This window comes from Anomaloglossus baeobatrachus, chromosome 6 (assembly GCF_048569485.1).
Source record: "Anomaloglossus baeobatrachus isolate aAnoBae1 chromosome 6, aAnoBae1.hap1, whole genome shotgun sequence".
In the NCBI taxonomy this organism is placed as follows: Eukaryota; Metazoa; Chordata; class Amphibia; order Anura; family Aromobatidae; genus Anomaloglossus; species Anomaloglossus baeobatrachus.
In genome coordinates this window covers 380,824,434-380,852,143 of record NC_134358.1, presented here as the reverse complement: position 1 = coordinate 380,852,143, position 27,710 = coordinate 380,824,434, and the positions used below count along the sequence as shown (strand labels likewise).

General features: G+C 44.0%; 1 protein-coding gene across 1 annotated transcript in view; it reads right to left on the bottom strand.

Annotated features, from left to right (window-relative positions):
* Positions 1 to 11,334: 11,334 nt before the first annotated feature.
* LOC142243930 (leucine-rich repeat flightless-interacting protein 2-like) overlaps positions 11,335 to 27,710 on the bottom strand; it is a 63,821-nt gene continuing 47,445 nt past the window's right edge. Inside the window, exon 8 of the mRNA XM_075316123.1 lies at positions 11,335 to 11,995. The gene's annotated coding sequence lies outside the window, so the exon portion shown is untranslated. The remainder of the gene's footprint in view (positions 11,996 to 27,710) is intronic.

The window sequence follows — 27,710 nt, the reverse complement described above, 5'->3', positions numbered from 1 at the left end:
ACAAAGAGAAGGCATAAATACCTGATGATGTTTAAAAAATACCTAAAAAGTGAAAAAGGTGAAAAAAAGTCATATTTTATAAAATATTGAATTAATAATGTACATATAAAATTGAAACAATAGAGAAAAAATGTAAAATGTTAGTGAAAGAATGCGTATAATAGTGGATAGAATCGTATATACATGCATACGTACATACATACTCATATATATATATACAGTGTATATATATATTATATATACAGTGTGTGTGTATATATATATATAGATATAGTGTGTGTGTGTTTATGTATATATATATATATATATATATACACAGTGTGTATATATATAGCGTATATAAATACTATATATATATATATATATATATATATATATATATATACACAAAAGTGTTTGTACTCCCATACGATTAGAAATGACTGGCAGCAACAGAAAATACTTAAAAAACATAATATCAAGAGGATGTGATATATGAGTGTAACATACTTGTAGGTATAGGGGAACTCGTGAGAAATCCATTAAATAATTTAACTAAGTAGGGAGTAAGTCGGCCCACGTATGTCTTATAGTATAAATACGTCAGACCGTCTGGACCTGGCGATTTCCCATTGGGAAGTAATTTAAGCACCTCTCCAATCTCCTCGCATGTGATTTCTTTATTCAGTGTATTTGCAGCATTTTTAGTAAGGGTAGGCATCGAGAAATAATGAATTAGTTCCTTCTGCCTCTCTGGATCTGTGGGAAGAGTGTTAAGCCTGCTTTACACCTTTCAGTTAAGCATATGATATCGTATGCGATGTGACACGCCCCCATCGTATGTGTGGCACGTTCAATTTGTTGACCGTGTCGCACAATCGATTAAAAGCTGTCACACGTACTTACCCCTCCATACGACTTCGATGTGGACGGCAAACATCCACTTCCTGGAGTGGGAAGGGCGTTCGGCGTCACACTGACATCACACGGCAGCCGGCCAATAGAAGCGAAGGGGCGGAGATGAGCGGGACGTAAACATCCCGCCCACCTCTTTCCTTCCTCATAGCCGGCGGGACACAGGTAAGATCTGTTCATCGTTCCTGGGGATCATATAAAACAGTCCCCCCTGCATCTCTCAAGGCATAGACAGATGAATTCCACCTATCTTCTCTAAGCTGGCGTGCTAGAAGGGAGTGGGACTTATTCCCTTTATCATAGTATTTATGTTTGCTATAGAGTAGTAATTTTTCTGTTGTGGTGACAGCTAAGTCTTTCAGTTGGGCACGGGTTTTAACTATATTCCTCAGAATACGTACTGATGGGCTGAGAGCCATCTTGCTCTCCAAGCCTTTAAGGTTCAGGAGGAGCTGTTCCGTCTGGTGTAGTCTATCCTTTTTAATACAGGAGCTTAAAGCTATACATTGTCCTCTAAAGACTGCCTTATGGGCTTCTCATACAGTGGAAATATTAGATACTGACCCCTCATTATTCTCAAAATATTCTATCAACTGAATATCTTTCCTATTTAACTGATTTACAATTCCCTAATTTAAGTGAAATTTTTTAGATGTTGATATTACTTTGAATGAAAGAAATATAGCCATGAGTGACATGGCCTCAGGAAAATGCCTTATCCGGATGGGCTCTACCTGGCATTATACCTCAAATATCAGAATTTTTATCTCCCCACCTCTTAGAGGCTTAGTCACACACTTTGCGTGGCGATTCTCTGCCCACTTCCTTCTACGAAGCTAATAATATTGTATTGTTAAAAGAGGGGATACATTTCTTGGATTGTGGCTCTTATCATCTCATCTCATCTCGTTAGTAAATGTTGATTACAAAATTTTTACTAGAATACTAGCTCTGAAACTAATAAGGTGATTCTCTATTTAATACACCCAGACCAAACTATTTGGGAGGTAAAAGCAAATCCATCAATATCAGAAGAATCCAATCTCCAGTTCAATATAGCTCAATACAGTCTAGCAATAACTGCGCATTAGCTTCACTAGATGCAATGAAAGTATTTTTGCCAGCATGTCTGCAAAAATTTGCATTTGGTCCAAAACTTCTTAAAGGGAACCTGTCACCAGATTTTTCACTATTAAACTAAAAGTGTCACCTTCTGCAGCTCCTGGGCTGCATTCTATGAAGGTGCACCTTGTGCCCTGACTCCCCTTCCAGACCCCAAAAATAACTTTAAAACATGACCGTTACGTATGCTAATTACCTGTGGGGCTCAGATGGGCATGCTCTTTTTCGGCTCCTGTCCCCCCTGCTGCCACTGTTCGCTGTCATCCTTTATTGATTGACGTGATGACGCCTTCGTCATCACCCTCGTATTTTCAAATCTCGCGCCTGTGCAGTTATGTCGGCTCGCTCAGGCGCAGTTCGCTCTGCCATATCATGGGCAGAGCAGAAAACATAGCCGCCCTCGCGCACGCCAGTGAGCTAAATGCGCAGGCAAGGTCACACAGGGAGCTTCAACTCCCTCAGTTCCTCACTCTCTGAGGGCTACTACTCGACTGACTTCCTCCCACCAGTCTGCCTGACCCCTAGGCGGGTGGCCCATTTCCAGCTAGACCACCCACTGGTGGGCCTGACAGGGTGAGGTGTGGTTAAGATTTGAGTACTGATAGAAGGGACCATGGGAGATGGGTGCAGTTCTCTGTGACACCTGATAGTCAGGAGCGTCACATTCCCCCTTGGTTAAACGTAGCTCGTCCCCGAGCTACAGGACACCCAGAGGATTTATTTTTCTTTTAAACTGAAAAAAGGAATAACAAGATTATTGCAGAAATATTCATCCCACATAGGGGAGGCAATACACTTGAATATTTCAAACTCTAGAAATTCTTAGCTAGAACAACGGGGAATGCTACCTGTTGTAGCGGTAGTTGGTGGCTCAGCCTGCTCTGCTGCAGCCCCTTCCTGTGACAGTCCATTCCCATTGTCCCTCTCCCTTCAACCCGCCACCCAAACAACCTGGATCCCTGATGCCACCCCTGATCTTGGTGGGCACCCCTTTTCCAGGTACCTTAGTAGTCCCTGGTGACAGTATTGAAGTCCTGGAGGTATAAAAGATGACTGTCCTGAGTAACCTGGTAGCTGTTACCCTTTGCGCCACCCTCCATCAAGGGCCTCTGGTGCAGTCTACCAGTAACGCACCGTCCAGGACCCTGATGGCCTTTTTACCTTCAACAGAGCATCTGCAAAAGGTTCAACAAGGATGACACAATCTATACTGCATGCATTAACTCTCCTGTCACCCTCCACCAAGGATCCTGTGACCAGTCCCCAACGGCCTTCGCCAATGAAACATAACACTTGAGACTGTTCAACACAGGTGACAAGTCCAAACAGCCATTTTTCAAACTTTTGAACAAACGTGCGGGTAGCTAGCCAGGTTCAGCTACCACTGCTGCTCCTGAGAACCGGTTCCGGCTCCTTGGTGTCGGGCATTCCAAGAACACACCTGGGCAAAATGTCCTGGCAGGCCACAGCGGCGACAGATTGGCACCAGAACATCAAGGGTGTCAGCCGGAGACTCATCATCTGAGGTGAATTCTTCTTCACACTCCATCATCAGTATCTCCGCCACTGACCGTGCTGACAGGGAGACTCGGTAGCTGTTTCCTCCAAAGCGCGGAACCCAGGCTGCTTCCGGTGTACTGGAGCCCGAATAGATCTCTTCCTCCATCTCCTCCGGGTCTGAGGCAATGAGGACCGGAACAACTTGGTCGGCGTTCGCGGCCTGGTCATCCTCTGCGGGGGTCGGGAATTCCACTGCCGCTGCTGCGGGCAGTGTCTCAGCGGCAGCTTTAGTCGAGGGCAGAGGAGGTGGCATGACTGTGGCGGTGTCGGGTCAGACCGGGCTCCGCGACCGGGTAGGCTGGATCAACCGGAACTGGGATTCTGCTTACTCGCTCCATATGCAGGACTTCCACCTCGCGGGCCCACACACCGCTGCGGCCACGCTCCTCATCTCAATCCAGGCAGCCATCCTGGGAGTAGCACCTTCAGGGGTGGGATTCAGCCGGTTCTGGAGAACTGGTTGTTAAAATAGCAGCCGGTTCACCGAACCAGCGAGAAACAGCTCTGGCGATCCGGTTCCCTGTATTCATTTGTGTTAGTGTCTTTAAGACACTAGCACAAATGAATCCCCGTACCTCCGTGCCGCGCGTCCGGGTTCAGTGGAGCCTGTCTGCTCCCTGACCCGGAGTGCAGCGACGTGCTGACGCTGCAGAGAGGTCACGGCAGTGTGAGGGAGGTAGCTCCTCCTCCTGCCGTCTGTCAGCGTCAGTGTGCAGAGTGTCGCAGAGGAGGACGGAAGACAGAGGAGAGGCCGCCGGTGCTTGGAGCAGGTAAGCGCTCAGTGAGCCGAAGATGCAGGGAGAGGAGCCGCATAATATTGCAGCTATATGGGGAAAGGAGACCACATAAGATGGGAGCTATATGGGGAAAGGAGACCACATAAGTTGGCAGCTATATGGGGAAAGGAGACGACATAAGATGGCAACTATATGGAGAGAGGTACCACATAAGATTGGAGATATATGGAGAGAGGGGCCACATAAGATGGGAGCTATATGGGGAAAAGAGACCACATAAGATGGGAGCTATATGGGGAAAAGAGACCACATAAGATGGGAGCTATATAGAGAGAGGGGCCACATAAGATGGGAGCTATATGGGGAAAGGAGGCCACATTAAGATGGCAGCTATATAGGGAAAGGAGACCACATAAGATGGGAGCTATATGTGGAGATGAGCCACATAAGATGGGAGCTATATGGGAAAAGGAATCATATGGGACAGGATCTGCAGTGGAAAAGGAGCACATGGGATGAGATCTGCTGGGGAAAGAGGCCATGATGGGATGGGATCTGCAGGGCGAAAGAGGCCATAATGAGATGGGATCTGCAGGGGGAAATAGGCCATGATGGGATGGGATCTGCAGGGGGAAAGAGGCCATAATGGGATGGGATCTGCGGGGGGAAAGAGGCCATGATGGGATGGGATCTGCAGGGGAAAGAGGCCAGAATGGGATGGGATCTGCAGGGGGAAAGAGGCCATAATGAGATGGGATCTGCAGGGGAAAGAGGCCATAATGGGATGGAATCTTCAGGGGAAAGAGGCCATAATTTGATGGAATCTGCAGGGGAAAGAGGGCATAATGAGATGGGATCTGCAGGGGAAAGAGGCCATGATGGGATCTGCAGTGGAAAGAGACCACATGGGATGGGACCTGTAGAAGAAAGCAGCCACATAGGATGAGATCTGTATGGGGAAGAAAGACCACATGGGATGGGATCTGTAGGGGAAAGCAGCCACATGGGATGAGATCTGTATGGGGAAGGTCGTCCGTTCCAATTTTAGAAGGGCATCTTTAGTAATAATTTTTAAAAATTGTAGAAAAACCGTTTAATACAATATGACTGACAGTGACTGGAACAACTGGTGCTGGACAGGAGAGTTACGGTAGAGGAAAGGAAGAAGGGAAAAGAGATTATACTTTAAATTACTTGGATTTTGTAGTGTTGAGGAAAGTGCGTGAAAATGGGTGTGGCTAACAAAATGTGTGTGGTTACAGAATGGGTGTGCCGAAGTTTGAGGTGTGCCGTCCCCTGGAGCAAGTGAACTGCTCGGATCCGGGTTTTTGCTTTGGCTCGAGGGTCCCGGACCCGGGGCTGAGCAGCCACTCAATTAAAAGGGGAGATATTTACAAGGGAGAGTTCATGACGCCACCTGTGGTTCGCGGTAAGGGGAGTACTGCAGCTGCCGATGGGAGTACCCGGGGGAGATGGAGTGGGGCAGCCAGATGGTGATCCCTCCACGGGTAGTGGGAAACAACGGAACTCTGGAGAACAGTGGCGAATAGCGTTGTGCAGGCTATGCGGGCAGGCAGGACGCAGGGAGAGCAGTGTACTCACTCAGGCTGTGCGGATGTTGGTGCAATCATTAAGCAGACTCTGACACAGAAGTAAACCAAGTCTCTGGGTGCCGCTGCCACTCTGGGGAGCTCCTCCGGATATCCGTCCCCACGGGTATTGCTTAGTGGTCAGGAGCCTGTCTCCATGCACAATTGTGTAGATGTTCCTGAGGGACCCTTCGGCCCGAAGCTGTCAGAGTCCCGCTCTCTATGTTGAAATAGTGGAGCTGTGCTCTCGATGGCTGACACTTGGGATTTCAGTGGGCCGCATAATCTGGAAAGCCTCATCCCCCTCGTTGTGTTGGTGCCTTCAAGCTTTGAGCTCTTGGGGAAAGTTCATAAAAAGACTATGCTCCACAGGTGAATTATCAGGTTGAATGAAGTTACTCCCTGATCTAGGGTCCTGTACCCCACTGTGCTCGGTACCGGTCTGGTTACTGCACTTTCCGGTGCTGACCATTCTCCAAAACTAAGTCAATACACCCTTTTACAATACCCTGCGACCGGGTCTCCGACTCCTCCGGCCCCAGACCACTGTCTGCAACCCAACCATGGTCACACAGGGAGCTACAACTGCCTCAGATCCTCACTCTCTGAGGGCTACTACTCGACTGACTTCCTCTCTCCCACCAGTCTGCCTGACCCCTAGGCAGGTGGCCCTTTTCCATCGAGACCACCCACTGGTGTGCCTGACGGTGTGAGGTGTAGTTAAGATTTGAGTGCTGATGGAAGCAATACCAGTGTGTAGGAACCCAGAACCATGGAGGGTGAGTTCTGCACCATGAGAGACAGGGGTGCAGTTCCCTGTGACACCCTGATAGAGTCAGGGGCATCACATGAGCGATGAGGAATGGGAGGAGATTCTGGCATCTCTCCAAATAACATAATATTTCGATTTTAAATCATCATTCATCAAATCTATTGATGGGCAGACTATCCTCTTCTGAGTGCTTGCGATGCCGTACTCCGAATGCAGACTTCTGGCACATGGTTTGGACTTGTCCAGTCATCCTTTACTTTTGTCAAACTACGGTTACCTTTTTATCCTCTCTGATATCCATCCATGTCCCTTTGGATCCTAAACTTTGTTTATTTGGGATTCTTGAGGAGGAAACATCGAGTCACCACACTACAATCTTCTCAGAGAAATGCAATGCTGTTTGACTCCTTTTTCAAATTATTTTTCTACAAGGAGATGCAGATTTCATGCCGAAATGTCTGCAACAAATTTCTGCAACAAATCTGCATCTCCTAACAGAAAACCGCGTCAAAACCGCATTACGTTTTCAGTGCATTTTTCTGCCAGGAGATGAAGAAATATCATCGTCTAATCCAGTAATCACTGCTCACAGTTGCAGCTTAATTAGTGTGTCCCTGACACCGCAGTGATCGGTTATGTTTTCTAATGTGACCACGCACTGCGACCTCAGATGTAGCAGAGCTGGGATAGTCATAGTACCTCGTGGATTACGTCCAACCTTCAGAGGTGTTTTGAGGGTTAATAAATTGGAGAAAGAGGGTGTTTTTTTTTTTTTTTAGTAGGGTACTTTTTCTGTGTTTTGTGTTTATTTCTTTTGACCTTCAGGGTTAGTAATAGGGGGGACCTCACAAGGTTTGTTTTTTTTTAATTATTTAAGTAATTAAAAAAGAAACTTATAGGGTCCCTCGTATTTTGATGCACAGTCATGACAACGTACACGACTGGGGACTGTAGCCTGTAGCTGTCTGTATTTTGATATCCAGCGCAGATAAAGCAAAGAACACTACACCATTTTTTTAAATTATTTATTTTTACACTCCACTTCAGGAACCCAGACCGCTGTGAGGGCAACCAATCACAGACACTGTTACTGAGGGTGGGCATGGGAAGCAGTGCATATTCATGAACTTTAATAATCGGACCAGGAAGCAGTGTGACAGCCACGGGAAACTCAGCAAGTATATTTCTCCTGCTTTAATCCCTGCAATTCTCTGAAAAAATGAATCCCAGAAACCAACTGTGAGTCAGAAATGCATCCAATCATTTTCCCCATGCTGGTCCCATTTAGTGTCAGCACTTTTCCATCCACTGCAGCATTTTTACAGACCTCCCACACCTACTTCCAAGGTCCTCCAGAAAATTATTCGAGTTTCCCATTGACTTGGATTAGGTTTCTTATTTGGTACTAATACACGAATAGTAAAAATTATTTAGCACAAAGAATCCGAAACCGAATGTTTGTGTCATGTCCCCACAGGAGTCCACTCCTGCGACTTCTGCTCCGATCGCCAGGCTACACCATGTTCCCGCCATGGATAGTGCTGGTGATGGGAGAGGAGTCGGTGCCCGTGGCTCTTCTAAGCACAGGCTCCGCTCATCCACTAGGCTGGGTTTCCCTGGAACTTGCAGTACCACTGGCTGACTGTAGGTGGGGTGTGTCTTCCAGCTGAAGTTGCCATCATTCATCTGCAGCCAATGGGAAGACACCACACCCTTCTTATTCCTCCTCCTGTAATGTGACCACTGCCAGAGATAGTTTGTATTCCTGGTTCATGTGCTGTTTGTATTTTGATTCCTTTGCGCTGACCTTGCTTGTGTTCTGACTAACCTTCTCCTGTCGTTTATGTACCTCGCTGCCCGATCCGGATTTGACCTCTGCTTCGTTTGCTGATTACGTCCTTGTCTGACGATTCTGTCCCTGTTCTGCAATTCCTGTTTTGACCCTGCCTGTCTACTACTCTCTCGGACTTCTGCCTTCCACAGGTAGTGATCTCCAGGGCCCTGTGTAATTCCAAATCCCTGTATAGGGGTTAAAGGGTTTCAGGGTTCTAGGGGTCCTGCTGAGTGAGTGGCTTCCCTCTAGCCTGTCCATTACAGCCCGTCTGAGTCTGTGGATCCAGGCAGGCGTTAAGGGGGCTTTACATGCTACGATGTCGTTAATGTTTTATCGTCAGGGTCACGTTGTTAGTAACGCACATCCGGCGTCATTAACGATATTCACGCAGCGTGAGACACTTATGTGCAACCTAAAACGATTGCAAAAGCGGCCAAAATCGTTTGCCGCGGAGAGGTCGTCCTAAAACAAAAAATCGTTTACCTCTCATTAGCGATATTGTTCCTCGTTCCTGCGGCAGCACACATCGCTGTGTGTGACACCGCAGGAGCCAGGAACATCTCCTTACCTGACTCCAACAGCTATGCGGAAGGAGGAGGTGGGCGGGATGTTTACGTCCCGCTCATCTCCGTCCCTCCGCTTCTATTGGCCGCCTGCCATGTGAAGTCGCAGGGCAGGTAAGCCGTGTGACGGGGAGCGCGATTTTGTGCGCGACGGGCAGCAATATGCCCGTGTTGCACAAACGATGGGGGCGGGTACGCACGCTAGCGATATCAGTACCGATATCACTGCTGTGTAAAGCCCTTTTACAGTTTGACTATTTGCCCATCTCTATTTGTAAACCTTCTACCATCATGGTTGCTCTTCTCTGGCCTTGCTCCAGAATATTGATGTCTTTTTTTGAATTAGGAAGCCCAGAACTGTACACAGTATTCCATGTGTGGTCTGACCATGGCAGATTATAGTGGAATAATGACCTCTCATGATCTAGACTCAATGCTTGTCTTGATACATCACAAAATATTGTTGGCTTTTTTAGCTGCAGCACCACACTGTTGGCTCATGTTGAATCTGTCATCCATTATTATGCCCAAGTTTTTCCTTTCCCCTTTTACCGTATGCTATCACCTAGTTCTATTCCTCCCATACTATATATGCTTTTTACATTTCTTTTACCCAGATGTAGGACTTTGCATTTGGCCTTGTTAAACACCATTCTGTTCTCATCTGCCATTTATTTGAGTGTGTCTACATCCTTTTGAATACACTCTCTTTCCTCTCTAGTGTTGGCTACTCCTCCTATCTTAGTATCATCTGCGAATTTTATGAGTTCCCCAATATTTTCGTTGTCCAGATCATTTTCTAAAGATATTAAACAGCACTGGCCCCAGGACAGAGCCTTGCGGCACCCCGCTTTTGACTTTCCTCCAGTTTGATGTGTAGCTATATAGTATTACTCGCTGTGCATGATCATTAAGCTAGTTGTGAATCCATCTGTTTTTTTTTTATCAATTACATACTTGATCATTCTTTCAATGAGGATATTATGTAATACTTTATAGAATGCCTTACTGAAGTCAAGGTATCCACAACATTCCCCTGGTCAAACCATTCAGTGACTTTGTTGTAGAAGGAAATCAGGTTGGTCTGACAAGTTTTATTGGTCATAAAGCCGTGCTGACTTTGCTTAATTAATGCCTTTACATCCATGGACCTAAGTAAACGTCCCTTGATAATTTGCTCCAAAATTTACTAGCCTGTAATTTCCTGCATCCTCCTTTTTCCCCTTTTTGTTGAAAGGGACCACATTTGCCCTTTTCCAATCTAGAGGGACCACTCTTTTTCCCATGACTTATTGAAGATTATGGCAAGTGGTACTATTGTTCCTCTTCTATCTCTTTCAGGACTTGGTTTCCTTTAACTTGGCTAAGTGTTCTCCTATCTATCCTTTGCTTATTGTCAACTTGAATTTCTCCTGACAGTCAATTTTATCATAACTAATGTTGATGCTTGCATTGGTTTTTTAAGAGAAGACAGATATCAAATACGAATTAAGTAGCTCCACCTGCTGTTCCCCCTTGTTGACGATTTCACCTTTTTCATTCCGCAGGGCTCCCATGGTCTCCTTCACTTTTCTTTTACTCTAACATATCCCCCAAATCCTTTTACCTTACTCTTGGCCTCTTTTGCAAGCCTCAATTCATATTCAGTCTTAGCTCCTTTAACGCTTGTCTTGCAGAGTCTGCAAACTGCCATGTATTCTTCCCTAGGTATAATCCCGATCTTCCACTTATACGTTTCCTTTTAGTTTTTTTAGTAGGTGGCGTTATTTTTGGTCTCCTATCCTGGTTTCTTTAGGTCTTTCCCATGTTTATTCTTTTAGGTATTGATAGTCCTTTCGGAAGATTTTTCACCACTCATGTGCCGTTTTGTGCTTAAGAATTATGCTCCATGGAATTCTACCCTTGCCTTTAGGCCCTTGAAGTCTGTTCTGCTAAAGTCAAGCCTTGAAGTTTGTGTCTTCTCAGGTCTTCCTCCTATTGCAACCCCAGTATTGGCAAATATGTTTTTTTTAACCTAGTACCTCTTTGAAATTAGTATATGTAAATAATTAATTTAGTGAATGGGATTATAGGCTGTTTTCATGTCCTGCTAGTAAGTGGTGTATATGTAGTAGGGCACAGCCCTTTTAGAGTTATTTTTGTGTAATAATATTGATCAGCTTTGATTTTTAATATGTAAATGTTATTTCAAATGAAAAGGAAAAAACAATACATGCAACAAAAGGAATAAATTTCAAGTACAAAGTATGTAGTCTGATGGAAAATTGTGGGAACAATTTTCTGTGTTTATTAAGAAGTGAGTTGATAACAATATCCAGCTTTAAAGAAGTTGTCTCATAATGTAGCTTCACGAGCACACAGCTCCCGGTCCCTGGCTCACTGCTTTGCCGGGGGTTGTCTGCTCCTGAAGTTTGACAGTTCCGACCAGCAATATGATTGTCCAAACTGAGCTCTCTGCTCGGCTGCTATTACAGATATCTTGGTCTCTGCATCATCGGTGAAAGACAGGGCCATTGAGGCTAGTTGGATTCAGCAATTCGGCCAGCTTCAATTTACCGCAAGCAGGCTGTAAAGCATGGAGCCTGAGCATGCCATTTTTTTTTAGCTTTTTATCTAGGTAACCAGCCAGCTACCTAACCGGCAGCCTAGGTATCAAGCTCTACACTAGTAATGAATGAAAAAAACAACCCTCTTTTCTTAAGAACACAGATAAGGGGTAAAATGTAAAGTTTCTTGTTTTTACATGTGCTTCTTTTACATTTATAAATGTGTTGAAGATCTGTCTACAGTAGGTTTTTGCTGAGGAAGAAGGTTGTATTGGGATGCGTGTAAGGACTTGTCACACTCTTCTTCTTCTCTAGTCTCTTTTGTAAGTAACTGTTTTTAATTTCCAACTCTTCCATTTTGTTCATTGTCATTCTGAGCTGTGGAGAAAATGAATTGTAACTATTACAACATGGAATGATTAAAAAATATCACCATGTGTAGCTTTCTAAGGGCATTTTAAGGCTAATGGACTGTTAATGCTGGCTTCATTTAACTTTTGTAATCAGGACTGATTTTGGAATTGACACACAGTAAAAACATTTAATGTGCACTTTATAAAGGCAAAAAATGGACAGAAACAGGAAAAAATATTTGTTTGTTTTTTATTATTTTCATATTCCGTTCTTAAAGTAGCTAGTGCCAATAAATAATCTACACCCTAAAATGAATCCTCTAGTTTTCCTCTACATAGCAATGTCATAATTTTCTTCATATGTCCCTACCTTATATTTTTGCATGGCCTAGGTTGCAATGTTTTTTGAGGGGTCAACAGTAGTTTCTACGAAATTTTCCACATGCCATTAACATGTACTGTTGGAGTACAGTTCAGCAAGGTGAACTGTCCCTTGCTCCACCACAGTACTGTGCGTGAACCTTAACAGAGAAGAGAAGCCTACAGAAAAATTATACACCATGAACCAAAATGAAAAAAAGTAAAGTTTTATTGAAAATAGAGGAAAAACTCATAGAGATTAACAAGTAGGAAACTAAAGCGGGCTTTACACGCTACGATATATCTAACGAGATGTCGGCGAGGTCACGTCGTAAGTGACGCACATCCGGCATCGTTAGTGATATCATAGCGTGTGACAGCTATGAATGAGCAGAAATATTCACCTTCTCGTTCATCGTTGACACGTCGCTCATTTTCTAAAAATCGAACCTCCGCTTGTTCATTGTTCCCGAGGCAGCACACATCGCTCTGTGTGACACCCCGGGAACGATGAACTGCATCTTACCTGCGCCCGCCACCAATGCGGAAGGAGGTGGGCGGGATGTTTACGTCCTGCTCATCTTCGCCCCTCCGCTTCAATTGGCCGGCCGCTGTGTGACGTCGATGTGACGCCGAACGTCCCTCCCCCTTCAGGAAGTGGATGTTCGCCGCCCACAGCGATGTCGTTTGGAAGGTAAGTACGTGTGACTGAGGGTTACAGCATTGTGCGACACGGGCAAGAAATTGCCCATGCCGCACAAATGATGGGGGCGGGTGCGATCGCACGATAAATTGTACCGTGTAAAGCAGCCTTAACAGATTACCACAACACAAAAACTTGCAGGCGGCAAATGCAAGTAATCACAAAATTATGAATGACAAAGTGTAATATAAGCTAGACAAGGTTTATGGGCTATTAGATAAATAATATATAAGATTGAGATGGTGAACATGATATATTAGTATGAGCCAATGCCAAGTATAAGTTAGAACAGACCAGATATATGTACAGTCATATGAAAAAGTTTGGGCACCCCTATTAATGTTAACCTTTTTTCTTTATAACAATTTGGGTTTTTGCAACAGCTATTTCAGTTTCATATATCTAATAACTGATGGACTGAGTAATATTTCTGGATTGAAATGAGGTTTATTGTACTAACAGAAAATGTGCAATCCGCATTTAAACAAAATGTGACCAGTGCAAAAGTATGGGCATCCTTATCAATTTCTTGATTTGAACACTCCTAACTACTTTTTACTGACTTACTAAAGCACTAAATTGGTTTTGTAACCTCATTGAGCTTTGAACTTCATAGGCAGGTGTATCCAATCATGAGAAAAGGTATTTAAGATGTCCACTTGCAAGTTGATCTCCTATTTGAATCTCCTATGAAGAGTGGCATCATGGGCTTCTCACAACGACTCTCAAATGATCTGAAAACAAAGATTATTCAACATAGTTGTTCAGGGGAAGGATACAAAAAGTTGTCTCAGAGATTTAAACTGTCAGTTTCCACTGTGAGGAACATAGTAAGGAAATGGAAGAACACAGGTACAGTTCTTGTTAAGCCCAGAAGTGGCAGGCCAAGAAAAGTATCAGAAAGGCAGAGAAGAAGAATGGTGAGAACAGTCAAGGACAATCCACAGACCACCTCCAAAGACCTGCAGCATCATCTTGCTGCAGATGGTGTCAATGTGCATCGTCAAAAATACAGTGTACGTTGCACAAGGAGAAGCTGTATGGGAGAGTGATGCGAAAGAAGCCGCTTCTGCAAGCACGCCACAAACAGAGTTGCCTGAGGTATGCAAAAGCACTTGGACAAGCCAGTTACATTTTGGAAGAAGGTCCTGTGGACTGATGAAACAAAGTTTGAGTTGTTTGGTCATACAAAAAGGTGTTATGCATGGAGGCAAAAAAACACGACATTCCAAGAAAATCACTTGCTACCCCCAGTAAAATTTGGTGGAGGTTCCATCATGCTTTGGGGCTGTGTGGCCAATGCCGGCACCGGAAATCTTGTTAAAGTTGAGGGTCGCATGGATTCAACTCAGTATCAGCAGATTCTTGACAATAATGTGCAAGAATCAGTGACGAAGTTGAAGTTACACAGGGGATGGATATTTCAGCAAGACAATGATCCAAAACACCGCTCCAAATCTACTCAGGCATTCATGCAGAGGAACAATTACAATGTTCTAGAATGGCCATCCCAGTCCCCAGACCTGAATATCATTGAACATCTGTGGGATGATTTGAAGCATGCTGTCCATGCTCGGCGACCATCAAACTTAACTGAACTGGAATTGTTTTGTAAACAGGAAAGGTGAAATATACCTTCATCCAGGATCCAGGAACTCATTAAAAGCTACAGGAAGCGACTAGAGGCTGTTATTTTTGCAAAAGGAGGATCTACAAAATATTAATGTCACTTTTATGTTGAGGTGTCCATACTTTTGCACCGGTCAAATTTTGTTTAAATGCGGATTGCACATTTTCTGTTAGTACAATAAACCTCATTTCAATCCAGAAATATTACTCAGTCCATCAGTTATTAGATATATGAAACTGAAATAGCTGTTGCAAAAACCCAAATTGTTATAAAGAAAAAAGGTTAACATTAATAGGGGTGCCCAAACTTTTTCATATGACTGTATCTGTATCTAATATAAGCCAGTGCAATGAATAAAGTCAGATTAACTATATCCAGTTATTCCAACAGTTTAATGTTGTGCTGATCCATTGTAACCCTCCATCAAACATGGCAGTGGCAGCATCAAGATGTTTAGATACTTTTCTTTAGCAGGGACAGGGAAGCTGGTCAGAGTGTTGAGAAGATGGATGGGGGCTATGGTCATCGCCGAAAGTGAAGTAATTCTCCAAGAAATTTATTGCCATTACACGTTTTGTTAAAGACATGTTTATTTCCTTTGTGTATATTGGAACAACACAAAAAAATGGGGGAAAAAAGCAAATTGGACATCATTTCACACAAAACCTCAAAAATGGGCTGGACAAATTCTTGACACCTTTCCAAAATTATTGGTAAACAACTTTGTTTCAAGTATGTAATGCTTGTTTAAACTCATCTGTGGCAACTAACAGGTGTGGGCAATATGAAAATCACACCTAAAGTTAAAAAAGGGTGAAGGTGACTTAATCTGTGCATTGTATGTCTGTGTGTGCCACATCATGAAGAAGAAAGAGGAGAAGAGAATTGTCTAAGGACATGAGAACTAAAAGTGTTGACGAATTTGTATATATCAAACATGTAAAGGTTTACTTTTATCTAAGGGATGAACAAAAATTCAGACGTTTGTCCAAAAAAAGTGGCCCTCTTTTTGCGCCATTTTCAGTGACCTGTAGCTTTCTCATTTTTCAGCATATTGGGCTCAATAATGGCTTAGTTTTTGTGGCTCGAGCTGACAATTTTAGGGGACCATTTTTGCGCAGATGCGCTGTTTTGATTGTCTGGATGTGATTTGAACTTTTTTTTGTTTTTTTTTTGTTTGTTTTTTTTGTTTTACTAGTCTCCCGAGGGGACTATAAAGATCAGCAGTCTGATTGCTTGTTCATTTCTGTTGATCAGAGCTCAACAGCTCTGATCAGGAGAAATGCAGCATTCCTGTCAGCTTTGACAGGAGTCCTCACATGACCCATCGCTACAATGGCAACCATCGGCTCCCATGATTGCGTCATGGGGTATCTGATGGCAGCGGGGAACGGCGTGTTCCCTGCTGCAGCCATTTAAATCGCGCTGTCCCAATTTGATAGCATGATCAATGGGGTTAACAGATGCAGGTGGATCAAGGATCCACCCGCACCTGTTAGCCGCACATGTCGGCTGTTTAAATCAGCAGACATGTTGAGGGATCACTGCCGGGTCACCGCCGCAGCCAGCGGTGATTACACCGACATGATTTTGGACATACCAGTATATCTTTGGTCGCAAAGGGGTTAAGAAGCACGCAGAAATGGATGGAAATAAAGCATTTGAGAGTTCTGAAGTGGGCTGTAGAGATGGGTGAAGCCCGGTCTTGAACTCGAACATCTGCCCGAACGCCAAACCCCATATAAGTCTATGGGGGCCCAAACGTTGTGCTGTAAAATGGTGGTAGAAAGAGGTAGGAGAACTAGAGCAGGACAGTTATACTTACCAAGTATGCCGCATGGCTGTAACACTACTTCTGGGTCCAGTCATTAACCCTCATACATATTCACTGCTTCCACCATCCACCATCAGTCCCGGCGACTGTGGTTGCAGTCAGACTGTGCCCCCTCCCTGTGTGACAACGTCTGTGATTGGTTGGAATCACACACACTGTCTGAATTCCTGTACTGGTGTAGATTGGCATAGGGTATCCCGATATTGTGATACCCAGTGCAGATAATGCAGATGGCTACAGGCTGCAGCCCCCAGCCGTGTGCTTATCTTGGCTGTATCAAACTAAGAGGGACCCTATGCGCCATTCTTTATTTAAAAAATAAATAAATAAATCATTTGAAAAAATTACGTTCAGTTCCCCACAATATTGATACCCAGCTATGATAAACCCGACAACTGGGGGCTGGTATTTTCAGGCTGGGGAGGTCCTTGGTTATTGGGTCCCCCCAACCTAAAAATAGCAGCCTGCAGCCGCCAAGACTTGTCGCATCCATTCGATGTGACTATTACGGCACTTTACCCAGCTCATCCTTGGAGTGGTGGCAATCGTGGTAATATAAGGGGTTAATGACAGCTAAGATTTGTCAAAGATCACAGATGCTACTAAGCCCTAGATTAGTAATGGAAGGCGTCTGTGAGACCCCGACCCCATTACTAATACTGTAAGGGAAAAGAAATTAAGACAAACACTGAAACAATCCATTATTTTAAATAGAATACAAAAATAACCACCGTCTTTCCCAAATGTATTAACCCCCAAATACCAAGTTCCAATGTAAGCTACACGAGGTCCCATAACAATTCCGACTCTGCTACATACTGAAGTCACAGCGCGCGGGCATATTAGAAAACATAACTGCCCACTGTGGTTTCAGGCACAGACTGACTGAGACACAGCTGTGAGTGGTGACATCACTCAGTTTATCTGCGGTCACAGCTGGAGGTTCCCATGATACCCCACCTGTGATTGCAGGTAATCTGACCTCATTGAACTCAGTGACCTCACCTCAGGTGAATTTATTCCGTTCAGTGAGGCCTGCATACCCTTTCAGGAAACCGCATTTTTTTTTACAACAGATGCAGATATGGTGCTGAAATTTGTACACCAAATTATTGCACCGATACGATATGATACGATACACTTTATTGATCCCGTGGGAAATTATGGTATCACAGCAGCACAACTTAAATAATAACATGAATTACTTAATTGACAAGACAGTAGGGTTGACAGAAGAACATGCTAAATTCAGTAGCTCACACATAAAAGAAAACAAAACCACCACTCACTCACCTCACTCCTGCTCCCTCAACACTCTGTTCCAGGCCTCGGTGCACTGACGTCACACAGTAGATGCGATGAAGTGACATCATCATGTCTGCTGTCTCTGTCACACACGGTGATTGGTTGAAGAGGGGGTTGCCGGCTTCGTCCTCCACCAATTCGTCACTACTGCATTCCAAGGATGCAAATAAGGGTGACAGCATATGGCAGCATGCAGCGGAGGGCATGGTGCGGTCCATGGGCCACTGTTTTCAGCCCTTTGGCTGTTTCGGTCTGAGGTTTTTTCTGCACAAATTTGGTGCGGAAAATGCTGAGCATTTTACTGTCCCAGCAAAGTTAATACATACATTGCTTTTTTTTTTCTTGCAGACTTGCAGCAGATTTAAATCTGCAGCATGTCAATACTTGCAGTGTTTTTGCAATGTTTTTCATCCATGAAAAATGTGTATGGAAACTTATGCAACAAACATTTATGGCTAAAAAAAAGCAAAAATGTGTATTTTACTCTGTTTTTTTTTCTCCCAACACATCAGGACTTGCAGCAAATGATTCTGCTGCAAATCTTGAATATGTGCTTATAATCTTTGGGTATATGCACTCGTTAAGTATTTCCTGCAGACATTTCTGCACCAAAAATGTGTCCATTGGCATGAAAAATGCGGCAAAAACTATACATATTTTTTAGTATGTTTTTGATGCTTCTTTTTCCTACACTTTGGCATGGGTGGAAAACGCTGAACTCGATGATACTTTCAATCTTAAAAAAGTATGAAACTATAAGACATTCTGCAGACATAAATCAGTTCAAATCAGCAATTAAAAAATAAGCACCGTGTGCCTGAGATTCCAGATATCGCTTTCACTTTGCTGTTATTGTAAAACACTGTGCTTTTAGCAACAAAAAAGTGGGGAAAACACAGCAAAAACTCAAAGTGTGCACATACTTTAAAGGGAACCTGTCACCGTTTTTTCGGCATATAAGCTGCCACCAGTGGCTCTAATTTACAGTATTCTAACATGCAGAATATAAGAGCCCAGGCCGCTGTGTTGAACATAAAAAACACTTTATAATACTCACCTAATGGTCGCGCTGCAGTGGAGTTGGGCAACATGGACGTCTCCGTTGTCCGGTGCCTGTGCCTCCTGTTTAGGCCATCTTCATCCTCCTTCTGAAGCCTGTGTGTATGACGCATGCTACGTCATACACACTCGCCGGTCCCGCGCAGGCTCTCAATGCCGGCGAGTGTGGATAAAGTAGACGCGTCATGCACCCCGGCTACAGAAGAAGGAGGACGAAGATGGCCTAAAGAGGCGGCGCCAGTGTTAATGTTGGTCATAAATTTACTTTGATGCAATCTAGTCATGCATCCCTCTTAAACTGTCTGCAGTCCAAATTATGAGTCACTCATGGTAGCATGCATACCACTCTCTTTCACTCACACTAGTGACGTACTCAGATATGAATAGAAAGTAACACTGATTTATTCCGGAAGTTGTACAAATATTTAAACGGACTTATTGGCTAGGTGCCAAGAATACGTAACACGTCTCCTATTGGATAAAGTAGAACAGCTTATTCTGTGATATACAATTTACTGTAATGTGCTTGGTTCCTCATTTATATTAAGCAATGTCAGCATGATTCACTTGTCACAAGAATAGCCCAGACTGTCTGAGTCTTATGTCCAAATGCAGAACTAGGTACGGTAGACAGTCTGAAACAGCATCTTAAATCTTGGTTTTTGGATATCTTCATATATACTCCTATATACTCATAATAGTTCATAATCTTCTCCATAACAGTCCCTCCTTTGGAGACAGCCAAAAGTTTTTCCTTACTTTCCCAGGTCTATTGATCTGTCCTAATGCCGATGGTTACCTCACTCACATACGAGATAACTCATCCCTTGTGGATGAATCTCCCCACCCAACAGACTATGCATAAGAAGCCAGACCCTGACCGTATTCTCTAGACTGTCCTCATGGCTATGTTCCACTGGCACACGTTATTCAGGAAGGGGGAACATGGCAGTAGTCCTCTAATTGGCTAATATTTATCAGGGTTGGTTTCACTCAGAGTCTCATGCTCCTCAGTCCTCAGGCGGTAATGGTGGGACACCATCAAAGGTGGGATGCACAGTCATCTTCTGGTCCACATGCTTAGATATCATCATCCTGGCACAAAGTATCGGGTAGAAGAGGGAAGACAGCCATCTCCTGGTCTCAGGTCCAACATCTCTTTGTTGTGGAATGCATGGATCTTCGTCCGAAAGAAAAAAGTGAGAGAAGAGAGAGGAAGAGAGAGAGAGAAAGATTGAGGAGAGAGGAAGAGAGAGAAAGAGAGGAAAAGAGGAGAGAGAAAAAAAGAAGAGAGAAAAATCTAGATCTGGATGGATCTGGAGGAGAAAACTCAAAAACGTATATTAGGCAAATGTTTAGTTAAACAAACAACAAGCTTAGTTGAAGTATCTGGGGTACTTCTAAACAGGATTTCATAGGGTCTCAACCTAGTGGTCCCTGCTGGGTTGTGTCTGACACTGAACAATTCAAGGGGAAGACTCTCATGCCCTTGCTTTCTACACTGCCCCATCCTCCCAACCTTCCCTCTGTTCTGTGGCTGGTATGGGGTGTGTAGAGTCAGTTCTGTGTCTAAGGCCTGCCATATTTCTTTGGCTGGCAGTGAAAGCAGGTCACTAGCCACTTTCTATGGTCTCCGGGAGCCCACAGCTGCACCCTATCTCAGTCCTCTTCTTCTTCTGAGACTTGCTCTTGTAGGGTCAGGACAATGTTTTCTCAAGACTTTCCATCTTTACTTTCTTCTTCACATCGGGGTTATTCAAAAAGCACAGATTGACTGACTGTTTCTTTGGTAAGTGGTCTTGGGGCTTTTTTGGATGTTCTGTCAGTGAGGGCACTTCTCACTGCTTCCCTTGACTCCTCCAATGTAGGCCTCAACCCTGCTCACCGCGACTCTGTCTGGCAATAGCAAAGCTTCCATCCATTCTTCTATGGCCTCATGGCGGCGTACAGTTCCATTGGCAGTGATCACATCTCTTGTCTTCCATACAGAGTAGATGCTGGCTGCCATCTTGCAGGCTTCAGCGAGAGCACATACATCTGCTTCTTCACAGACAGGCATGCGGGTAGCGACTGCTTTATCAGCACAGCGTCTTCTGCTACCAGCACCATACCCATGTGGAGCCGTCTTCTTGATGCACATCTTGATCCATCCACAAAGGGGTTAAGTCAGGGTCCAAAGGTGTATCCATCACTGTATTGAATCCAGAGTTCCCTCAGCTATGCCAGAGTCGACTACCTCTTCCACCAAGGTGTCAGAGGTGGGACACTCCCCCCTTGGAAGAGGGAGAAGTTTAGCAGGATTAAGGACCGCACACCGGGAGATGGTGACTTTGTCAGGGAGCAGTGATGTCATACGGGTACTGATCTTCAACTGGTGCTTTAGGTAGGTGTTCAATCTGGCTGAGTAGTATTCAAAGGGCTGCTGTCTTCCTCCATGGCAAACAGGTAGAATGACTTCTGGGCTGGAGATGACGTGACGATACTCTTCAGGTGACTGTGACTGTAACTCAGGTGACTGTGACTGTAGTACATCTGTATGTGGGGTGATCTTGTAAGCTGTTAGATTCATCTCCAGACATCTTGCCACTTGTAGGAGGATGTCTTGGTCCTTACCAGCTGCAGTTTGCATGTGGGCTCTCGGAGACCTGATACAAAGGACTATACCCAGGTTTGTAAGAAAGGGCAATGGATGTAACTTTGGGCCAGCAGAACACTGAAATTCTAAAAACTAAGATCCCCTAAAACCCCGGGGAAAGAGAAAAGAGCACAAGAGGGTTTGGAAACTACCAAGCAGCACCCCCTGACTACATATACACAACTAGGAAAAAGCAGTGGAGCGTATCTACTCTACCTCTCCTGTGCTGACCCTGTAACTGGGGGCCCTGCACTCTCCCTCATCCCGATGGTAGACCTGGTGGTGGTCAGGGTCAGGCCTCCAGTGTATCCCTCTCTCCTGTCAGACCCTGCAAACTAAGACACAAAGGATTACTGGGTGCTGCCAACGAAAACCCTAATATATGCCAACTCCTGATGATCAATGTCCCCTTGGGACCACGTGATCCTCCACCCTCTCTATCAGGGAACTCTTGTGCAAGATACCAGGCAGGATAACATACAAGTGAAAATATCTCAAACTAGGCTAAGCAGCAACTGCCATAGGCAGAAAAATATTCACTGTCCACCAGGACTAATAGTGAGCAGTCTATATGGTCTACTAAATTGTATACTAGATACAGCAAAAACAAACATGCAAAAGTGAAGGGAAAAGGTTTCCACAGGACTATCAGCAATAACCTCTGCTAAGGTTCATTAGTGGGAACACAATGGGGCACAACTGCATATATGACCAAAAACGGAGTGTGTGTTTCAGGTCCCTATGTCCCCCCCCTGCAGCCTCTGCTGCATCAGCAATAAACAGAGCAGTGGCTTTGGCTGCTGAAACAAAAATGGGGAACTGGGTGTCGGCTGGACTAAAATGGCGTCAAAAGATGAACTATGTAGTGTATGAGTTAAAAGGTCCGCTAAAGATAATTACCGATAAGAAACAGCCGCTAAAAGAGGAAGTAGGTGTTGGCCAAAAATGGCGTCTGAAGAGGCCTGGGTTGTGCCATCTACATTCAGGAGGTATTCAATCTGTCACTGGGAATATGGATTATATAGGGACCCCTGGGCTGACCCTGTAACTAGGGACCCTGTACTCGCCCTCATCTCCTGTCAGCCCCTGCAATCATATCCCCATACCATACCCCACCCAAGGCTGGGCAAAACACAGAGTGACAGAAAGAAATCTACATTCAGGACAGGAAATAATGGGGTGGGCTTACGTGGACACAGTGCTCCACAGACAGCACACAAGTCCACCCTATATATCAGCTTATAGCATCTTATTTTCACAGACAGGTAAAATACACATAGTGTAGTTACTAGATTCAGAATTACATCTCTTCTAATCATCTCAACACTTTCACTATATTGACATTCAATGATTCAATATAACATCCTGTACCTTCAATCAATTCTCATCTAACCTCCCCCCTTGGGAGAATTCTCCTTTTCAACATACAGTTAGGTCCAGAAATATTTGGACAGTGACACAATTTTCGCGAGTTGGGCTCTGCATGCCACCACATTGGATTTGAAATGAAACCTCTACAACAGAATTCAAGTGCAGATTGTAACGTTTAATTTGAAGGTTTGAACAAAAATATCTGATAGAAATTGTAGGAATTGTACACATTTCTTTACAAACACTCCACATTTTAGGAGGTCAAAAGTAATTGGACAAATAAACCGAACCCAAACAAAATATTTGTATTTTCAATATTTTGTTGCGAATCCTTTGGAGGCAATCACTGCCTTAAGTCTGGAACCCATGGACATCACCAAATGCTGGGTTTCCTCCTTCTTAATGCTTTGCCAGGCCTTTACAGCCGCAGCCTTCAGGTCTTGCTTGTTTGAGGGTCTTTCCGTCTTAAGTCTGGATTTGAGCAATTGAAATGCATGCTCAATTGGGTTAAGATCTGGTGATTGACTTGGCCATTGCAGAATGTTCCACTTTTTTGCACTCATGAACTCCTGGGTAGCTTTGGCTGTAGGCTTGGGGTCATTGTCCATCTGTACTATGAAGCACCGTCCGATCAACTTTGCGGCATTTGGCTGAATCTGGGCTGAAAGTATATCCCGGTATACTTCAGAATTCATCCGGCTACTCTTGTCTGCTGTTATGTCATCAATAAACACAAGTGACCCAGTGCCATTGAAAGCCATGCATGCCCATGCCATCACGTTGCCTCCACCATGTTTTACAGAGGATGTGGTGTGCCTTGGATCATGTGCCGTTCCCTTTCTTCTCCAAACTTTTTTCTTCCCATCATTCTGGTACAGGTTGATCTTTGTCTCATCTGTCCATAGAATACTTTTCCAGAACTGAGCTGGCTTTATGAAGTGTTTTTCAGCAAATTTAACTCTGGCCTGTCTATTTTTGGAATTGATGAATGGTTTGCATCTAGATGTGAACCCTTTGTATTTACTTTCATGGAGTCTTCTCTTTACTGTTGACTTAGAGACAGATACACCTACTTCACTGAGAGTGTTCTGGACTTCAGTTGATGTTGTGAACGGGTTCTTCTTCACCAAAGAAAGTATGCAGCGATCATCCACCACTGTTGTCATCCGTGGACGCCCAGGCCTTTTTGAGTTCCCAAGCTCACCAGTCAATTCCTTTTTTCTCAGAATGTACCCGACTGTTGATTTTGCTACTCCAAGCATGTCTGCTATCTCTCTGATGGATTTTTTCTTTTTTTTCAGCCTCAGGATGTTCTGCTTCACCTCAATTGAGAGTTCCTTAGACCGCATGTTGTCTGGTCACAGCAACAGCTTCCAAATGCAAAACCACACACCTGTAATCAACCCCAGACCTTTTAACTACTTCATTGATTACAGGTTAACGAGGGAGACGCCTTCAGAGTTAATTGCAGCCCTTAGAGTCCCTTGTCCAATTACTTTTGGTCCCTTGAAAAAGAGGAGGCTATGCATTACAGAGCTATGATTCCTAAACCCTTTCTCCGATTTGGATGTGAAAACTCTCATATTGCAGTTGGGAGTGTGCACTTTCAGCCCATATTATATATATAATTGTATTTCTGAACATGTTTTTTTTAACAGCTAAAATAACAAAACTTGTGTCACTGTCCAAATATTTCTGGCCCTGACTGTACGTGTGTCACTTACAAGTACACTTCACAGAACTTCATTCACAGGACTGAAATAGAAACTAACACTTTTTTTTTTTCTTTCAATTTCAACCCTACGGTGTTCCACACCAAAAACTGCGTACATTATACATACAAACATCTTCCAGGAAAACTATATATGAGATATTATGTCAGGGAGAGAATTCACGATATACATACACCTCCAATACTCAATAATTCTGATTAAGGCCAAAGTTTAGGGGTCTTCCCCAATGTATTCAATTCTAGGTAAGAATACATTGACATCCACTAAAACAGGGCCAGTGAGTACGCATACAACGTTCAACTCACTGCTCTGCACCAGTACCTTTAAAATCCCCCTCTCAAATCCTATTTCCGTTGAGCACCAGGCTCTCGGGCCTTATCAAACATCAATTATTGATGACATGTCACTCATAGGTGTATATATCTCAGTGTTCCTTCACAAGGACCGCAGCCTCCTGAGGCTTCCATGTCGCATATTTAGGGCGTTCTTGTCCGGGACTATCGTGATCATGGTGTGATGCCGTGTGTGGGCTGTCGTCCTCAAATAAGGGCAGCACCTGTGGTTTATCTCTACTAGGGACAGTTTTGGTGGTGAGGTGGATCATTGTTAAATCATTGTCATCCTCCTGCCCCCCCTCGGTGGCTTCTGTTGCTCCAGCAACAAATAGGCCAGTGGCCTTGGGACTTGTTAAGATGTCTGGAAAAGGGAACTAGGTGTGGCCCGACCTGAAATGATGTCTGGAGAGGCTAAGGAGGGCGTTTGGTGGGCAGGGGGACAAACTACACAAGTCCAACCCTCTGGGGACGACTTATAAGGAGGGGGCGTTACTTCCTAATGGGCTTGGCCACTTCCTAAGGTGCCATTTTCCATGCCAATTTTCTAACATCTTTTGACGTTATATACCATGCCTCAGCATCCATAAGGAGATCTTTATCTTTCAAAATCCCTCGCTTATTTAACAAGACATCTTTCCATTCTTGCTCCTCTAATCTTCCTCTTGGCAGTGATCCCTGAAGGAGCGACTTCATATTTTTAACATACTTTTTACCTTTTTGCTCGCTTACTAATTCATCTGCCGTTAACTTGACAGGTGTGGACTGATTAGACCCCATATTCAAAAGGGTAAACAACCTAAAACTAACACGTCAACCTGGATGTCTGGTCTGTGCCGTAATGCACTTCCTCTCCTGGACCAGCGACTATACACATCCACAGAATACACAGATTTTCTACCTCAGTCCACAAAAACACAACACAAACGGGTTGTCCTACCAGGAAGAAGTGTCAAGTGGGTGATAGAAACTAAATTCACCCTCACTATATCTTACTTCAAGTACTAGTAACCTCTGTTCACACTATATACACCTTATTTGAACAGTCCGTCCAGAATATCAATACTCAATGATTAAGCCCAAAATCAAGGGTTTTCCCCAATGTATTCAATGCTAGGTAAGAATACACTGACATCCACTAAAACAAGACCAATGAGTACGCATACAACGTTCAACTCACTGCTTAGCAGGAAAACCGTACCAGGTAACACTCAGGGCTCTTTCCCCCACTTTATACAACACTGCACCTGTACATAGAAAACCCTTCCAAATCTTCTATTCCCGAAGATCAGGTCCAAGGCCTTATCAAACATCAACTATCGACCGGACTTGTCACACACCAGTGTATCTCACAGTATACACAGCAGTATACATAAACAGTTAACTTTTCCAAAGTAAGGCTGCAGTTTTGTTTTTTTTTCTCAAAAGACAGCTCTCACTACATTATCGTGACACTTCTTCTTTTTCCGCCGTAACTGAACAAAACAGAACTTCCTGTTTCAGGCAGCCAGCAAGTACTCCACCTGCTGCAAATAAACAGACATTTCAACAGGTAGACACAGGTAAACACAATGACATAACAATAAGGACACTATATATACCATCCAGGTGGCTGATCTCACCTGCAGATATAACCATATATATATATCCATATATATATATATATATAACCAGCGTATATAACAACTTCCTCATTTTCCAAAAATGAAACTTAGAACTTCTGCTTTCTCCCAGAGCAGAAAAAAACCTCAAACCACATTACATTTCATGTGATTTAGAATTACATTTATACAGACAGCTTAAGGTGAACCTGACCACCTTGGTGTGGGATCTCTTAGGACGGCTTATCTCATGCGAGATGGCGGTCATTAGGTGTCTAGACTGGGACAGCCCAACCCCCCCTTCGAAATGCAAGTACACGCATGAGGTTGCAAGGTGAGATTATACAAATGTTCTCACCTGCATATGGAGTGCGCATCTCCATTCCTCGTCGCGAAGTTGCCTTTCGACTGAAGGTGTCAGCACGGCTGTCCGCCATCCAGAGCTCCGTCCTAAGGTTCGGTGGGCACCACTGTTAATGTTGGCCATAAATTTACTTTGATGCAATCTAGTCATGCATCCCTCTTAAACTGTCTGCTGTCCAAATTATGAGTCACTCGTGGTAGCATGCATACCACTCTCTTTCACTCACACTAGAGACGTACTCAGATATGAATAGAAAGTAAGACTGATTTATTCTGGAAGTTGTACAAATATTTAAACGGATTATTGGCTAGGTGCCAAGAATACGTAACACATCTCCTATTGGATAAAGTAGAACAGCTTATTCTGTGATATACAATTTACTGTAATGTGCTTGGTTCCTCATTTATATTAAGCAATGTCAGCATCATTCACTTGTCACAAGAATAGCCCAGACTGTCTGAGTCTTATGTCCAAATGCAGAACTAGGTACGGTAGACAGTCTGAAACAGCATCTTAAATCTTGGTTTTTGGATATCTTCATATATACTTCTATATACTCATAATAGTTCATAATCTTGTCCATAACACCAGCACCGGACAACGGAGATGCCCATCCGACTCAAATCCACCGCAGTACGACCGTTAGATGAGTATTATAAAGTGTGTTTTTTTATGTTCTACACAGCGGCCTGGGCTCTTATATACAGCATATTAGAATGCTGTATATAAGAGCCCAGTGGTGGTGTCCGCAGCTTTTATGCTGAAAAACCGGTGACAGGTTCCCTTTAAATCTTAGCATCAGCCAAATGAATA